Below are 6,306 nucleotides of genomic sequence, written 5' to 3' on the forward strand. Positions count from 1 at the left end.
AAATATCTTTATTTTACAAATTTTAATGTTTTGGTGATTATAATACTAAGGAATGAAATATAAGATATATTGAGATATATATAGATATAGAAAAAAAAAAAAGATATGTATATATCTTTCTCATAAAACAAAAAAAATTATCTATTTTTTTATTTTGATAAATTTGTCCCTAAAAAATCGAAGAATCCAATATTTTTTACAAAAAAAAAATCAAATTCATTTGAAAAAGATTCATTAAAATCGATATCGATAACCAATCACGTGGTTCTTCGGTTCCATCGTTCCGGTTGACAGGAAAAGAGTTAATGTATACGAAACGGGCAGTTTCGTTATTGTCTGCCAATTGCGTGTCGAAGAGGTGGAGTGACTAGATGGGTAGGCGTACACCAAGAACCTTAGAGAGCAGCCAATGAAACCTCCTTTCACGATGTTTTACATTATGTATTCTTTATGTTGCCAAGTCGCTATATCTGTCTGTGCTCCGCCCTTATTCGCGTTTATATACTTCGTAATGCACTATACATATTGCGAAAAAGAGACTCTCTTGCATAAGGGCGCTTTCACACTGACGGCGATATCGTAATGATACACCGCATCCGCGAGATTAAATTCCGATTTATTTATGGATAGATCCTTTTCTCTTTCTCTTTCTTTTTTGTCTCTATTTCTATGCCTCTTTTTATCACAGAATCTATTTTGAAAAATTTCATCAATTTTTTTAGAAAAAATTTCAAAAACTTTTTGTTTTTAAATTACTTTATTCTAAAATATCTTTTGTTCTTGGGCATAGATGGAAAACCAGGAAACAGATATCTTTTTCATTAGTTTTTCATTTGTTTTATTTTTGAATAATTTGAAAGATTTTTCTGCATAAAATAGAGGTTAAGTTTCTGAAAATCGAATAATGATCGATATTGAATTTTGAAATATTGAATTTTTGATAATTATAGGTTGAGAAGTTTATTAGTTTTTTCAAATTAAAAATTTGAATGACAAAAAATTATATTTTAATTCTTTTTTTTATTTAATCGTAACTTTTTTATTAAAATTTAGCATTGTCAGTTTTCCAGATATTATTAATGACATAATCTGTATAACTTCAATATTGAATTTTAATTTTAATTTAAATAAAAAATGTCAATTGATTCGATTAAAATAAGTTTTCGATATCGATTTTTTAATGATACACATATAAAAGGGCACTGAACTTGTGATTTATAAATTGTCATTCACCAAGCGGAACAGGATTTCAAAACTGTTTACCATTGATAAAATTCAACAAACTAACAGTGCTTTGCAGTTCCTTAGATTACCTACAGTAAAAAGGGTTGTAATTATATAAAAAAGTATATCATATAGAAAAAGAAATTTAAAAAAAAATCAACTTCTTTCAATTACAATATAATAAAATAATAATAAAATAATATAGTTTTTATAAATTTTGATGATTTAATTAAAATTAAAAAAAAGCTTTTCATAATTATTCAATAAATTATTAATTTTAAAAATAATCGGAGAAAAATAATTTTTAATAATAAAAAATATTCTAAAAATATGTTTCAAATATTTTCATAAAATCAAATAATAAAAATAAATAAATAAATATGCAATATTTGATTGAATAAATTTTTTGAAAATATAATAAAAAAGAAGAAAAAATTTGAGGAAGAAGAATTTAAAAATTTATTTTCTTTCTTTATATTAAATACAATAAAAATACACCATATTAAATTCTTCTCCTATAAAAATTAAAACTTATAAATATAGTTTATTTAAATATATATTTTAATTGTAAATATTATTGTATCGATCGGTAACATAATTAATATTGCTATGAAATTTTTTATATTGGTGACATAAGAAAGACAGAAATCTTTAATTAGATTGATAGATAACAAAGAGAAAAAAAGGATCATATTAAATTATGATTCTGCAAACAAATCGATTCTAAGTAGAGTGATATATGATTAATTACTCGTTCTCCAATGCGGGGGCAGTAGTGTTCTCCACGAGCACGAACAAATATTTTCTCTCGGGTGTTTGTAATTGAATAAATCATTGTCAATGGAACGATCGTTTCGAGAAAAGTACGAACAATCGCACATCATACATGATCCTCTATATATGTATAATATATATTGTACATATATGTAAATATATATATATATATATATATATATATATATTTTGTAAGAGTTTGTAAGAGTAAAGCAATTGTTTCCCTGTGATGCATGCATCGCGTCGGTTGGAAGTTACGTCGCTCACTGGAACACGACGATGAATCAATTAGCGTGCAGCCATGTGTTTGAACAACAGGCAGAGGACTCGCTCGATTTTTCTTCTCGGAAACGTAATACATATACGCGTTCTCGAACGTTGAAAGTCGAAAAAAAAAATAGCCGATTTAATCGTTCGAAACAATGGACAGTGCGTGCGCGATATTAAACGATCACTGTATTTCGTCGCGTCGTTTTTTTCTTTTGTATCGAATGATACCGGAAAAACGCGAAAGAGAAAAACACGCGTTAAACGCATCCGAATTCCCTCCCGTTAAACATTGTACCATGATTGATCGATGAAAAACTGTTGCTTTTAACTAACAGCGAATATAACTATAACCATTCATTTCTCAAATCAAAAATTTGATTTTTATCTCAATGGATTTCAATGGAAATTGTATGGATTGATTTTAACAAATAATTTTTGTATAGAATTTAATTAATGATCTACAAAGTATAATATATAATATTTAATAAAATATATATTTAAGAAAATTTAGCTTATTATAAATTTATATTTATAGTAATAAGATAATTTATATATAGTAATAATCGAAAAATAGATTTCATTTATCTCGTATATATTATAAAGCTAAGCTTTTATTAGAATTAAATACCATAGTACATTAAGAGAAGAATTTCGTAGGTTAAAAAAAGAATTAATATGAATAATTTATTTAATTTTAAAGTAATATTTCATAAAATTAGCAATATAGTTAAAAATAAAATTTTTTATATAACATTTTTTTCTATTTAATATTTGTGAATAAATATAATACTTTATAAATAAAATGAAATGTATTCCGTTTTATTTATAAAGTCCATTTTTATCTATAAACACATACATACACATACACAATGATATTCTAAATATCCTGTTTATTGTATCGTCAACGTGTTATTCGAAATTACGTTATTATTTATTTTCTTGAAAAGGCATGAAAGTCCTTAGAAAAACGTTCAGGTTTATCTAAATAAAACGTGCACCGAAATGTTTATCGCAGTTGAGTTGTTTGCCTTGCCGCTGTCCGTCAGCCGTCAAAGAAACGCAACGAAACGAAAGTAGGATAGAAAAAGAGGAATGTGCGGCCAGAAGTTTCTCGTGCACGACACTCATGTCCACAACAGCCGCGGTCAGCTTACATTTGAAAGGAGGAAAGAAGAAAAATAAGGAAGGGATGGTTACACTACGAGGCCAAGACAAAAGCTTCTCCTTCGTCCCAGAATTCCCTGGTTTTCCTTCGTCATTTCTTTTTCTTTAACCTCCAAGTATGAAACAGAACATAGAAATCACGAATTCGTTTCAAAATATTTTACTCATCCCATCAATAAATTTATTTCGAATGATGACTTCTCGAGATTAATATTTCTTTATTATTTTTTATACGAGAACATTTTCATAGAATAAAAATTTCACTCGGTTTTTCAGTACTACGGATTAAGTACTTGGCACTATGCAGCGGTTGACCAATTAAAATACATTACTGGTAACGAGCCGAATGAGATGCATAAGTCACGCATGCTCAATTGATAATGACATTTACACATGTGAGTGTGATTATGGATGCATTTCTGTATATACGTATATGTGCAAAAGTATATCCATGTAGCGTGTGACTCCCGTACAACTAATAAGTTAGGGAATGGATAAATGTAAAGCAAAGAGAATTGCGCTTCCCACGTGGCATTCGATCAACAAATTCATTTAATCATTGTTTCCGTTTATTTTATTCACTATTTCTAATATTTTTAAAAAGGAAATTTTTATATAAATCTTTTTATCTTAATCTAAATTTATAGTTAATGAATGGTTTAATTAATTTTCACTTTATGTAATTTTTGTATATTATATTCTATAAAATTTTCTTTATTTGCATTTAAATGAAATTATAAGTTATAAAGACTTACACGTTGCATAATAATATAAATATAATTATTTTATATAGATATAAATATAATTATGCAATTTACAAAATTATTAATTTTTATTTTAAATGTGAAAATGACATTATTAGTAAAACAAATTAATAATAAATTATGTAATAAATATATATTAATTCAAACCTTGTATCCGGTGTTAAAGCTGGACCAAGAACGAGGGTGCTTCGCCGCAAATTATTCGTAGATCAAGGAAGCTGTATTCGGTTCTCTCCTAATAGTAGCATCGTCATCCTTTTGCTTATATTGTATGTATGCGTGTACGTGATGCACTTGGGGTTTAAGCACACAACCTCTCACTTTTCTCGCACTTTCCACGACCACGAGAACATCATGACAACCGACGGATGCACTATCAATCGACTATTCCCAACAATACGCGAAATAATTTTTTGATCAACAAAAATCCATCCAAAAATTCACTCCACGAAAGAAACTACAAGCGTAATGCAATTGAAAGAGTTTGGTCGATGATCTCGCGAGAAAACATCTCCCAAACAGTTTTATCCGTGTACCGCGCGAAGGGTGAAACCATGGAATCCGTGGATAGTATGTATGTTTTGAGGCAATCGGTTAAAACGAAAAGCAGTAGTCGATCTTTTTCGAGGTTACATCCACTCGATACGCGTTTTTTGAGGCTCTTTTGATGAATTTTTTATATCACAAACGCAGTTAATACTATTGTTTCCCTGCGAAGCGTATCGGCTCGGTGTGCGATATGCTGCAGCCTGTGGAGTTCTGAGCATGCGAAATGTCGCCTGCCACCCCCGCCCGATAGTCACGTGGTTGGCCGGCTCGTTTGGCATCCTTCTTCCCTGTTCATCTCCTCTCTCAGTTTTATCCTCCATCTTCATTCTACCGTTAGCAGCTCTATTCGTCGTCTCGTTTCGTTGGTCGGACGCGTACAGGTCGCTCGTTAATTAGAATGAGAGAGACTAATAGCAACTCGCTTGGCCACTCGATTGTCAGACAAAGAAAAGAAACAACAAAGAACGGATCTAGATGATAGACGAAGAAAGACACAATCAGGTTACCCCCTTATTCGAATAATTGTCACCTCCTGTCACCGTTCGTTTTTATGAATCGCTCTCGACTGACAGACCCACAGCTTTTTTCGTTTACAGCCCGTACAAGGAAGAAGTCCATCGTAGAATAGTTATTAAGGTAGTCTATGTTCACGATCTTGATAACCGCGAAGGAATGCACAGCACGGGGTTAACGAATTAATGGTGGAATACGCGCGGTCCAAAGTGGTCGTTTCTAATGCATGGTGAAAGATTTTAATCCGTGAAGAGGTCTCCACGTGCCAAAGATCGTTGCCATAGTATTGACAATTAGTGGTGACCTCTGTAGAGATTGCATTCGGTTACATTGTTCGACAGCGTTTGACGTATACGATTATTTTCGATTTAACGTCTTTTTTCAGATGAGACAGGTTTTTGAATCTACGTGCCGGGAAATGTGATGCGACAACGAATGTTCATGTTGTTCTTTTGCATCGCGTCCACAGCATGGTACGCATACGTTTTTTTTTTTCCTTCTTTGTTTTATAATCGGAGATAGAGAATTCTTGACGGGAGGTCCAGCGGCCCTACGTCATACTTGCTGCCTTCTTGGAAGGAGAATGTTCTTTCTTCTTTTTTTTTTTTGCCTTTTTATCGATTATGGTGTGATAAAAGTGACCCAAGATATTTGTCCTTGCTACCTGTCATTGCATGTTAAAATAAAAATTATTTCTGAATACTAGATAAATTAACAGATTTTTTCAGATTTAAATTAATTTAAATATATATATGTTAATTACATTATATAAATTATTTTGTATATATCTTTTAATTACATTCTGTTTTAATTTTAAAATATTTGTTAAACGAATATTAATACAACACAAATTTTGTTATATATATTTTTAATATTATTTTGTTGACACAAAATGTTATTTATTGCAAATTGAAAGAAATTCAAACTTTTTTTAATTATAATAATGGTTCATGAATATTTTTGCGGTATAGGATTGCACCTAATGAAAATGTCGCGCACGAGATGAAGATTATATTTTTGACTATGATAATCAGGACGATGCGAGACA

The 6,306-nt window shown here is 30.2% G+C and overlaps 1 protein-coding gene across 5 annotated transcripts in view; it reads right to left on the minus strand.

Moving 5' to 3' along the window:
- LOC102681670 (eyes absent homolog 4) overlaps positions 1 to 4,968 on the minus strand; it is a 12,625-nt gene extending 7,657 nt beyond the window's left edge. For all 5 annotated transcript variants that reach the window (XM_006610379.2, XM_006610378.2, XM_006610380.2 and 2 more), the window contains exon 1: positions 4,344 to 4,968. The gene's annotated coding sequence lies outside the window, so the exon portion shown is untranslated. The remainder of the gene's footprint in view (positions 1 to 4,343) is intronic.
- Positions 4,969 to 6,306: the final 1,338 nt, after the last annotated feature.

This window comes from Apis dorsata, unplaced genomic scaffold (genome assembly GCF_000469605.1).
Source record: "Apis dorsata unplaced genomic scaffold, Apis dorsata 1.3 scaffold_74, whole genome shotgun sequence".
In the NCBI taxonomy this organism is placed as follows: domain Eukaryota; kingdom Metazoa; phylum Arthropoda; class Insecta; order Hymenoptera; family Apidae; genus Apis; species Apis dorsata.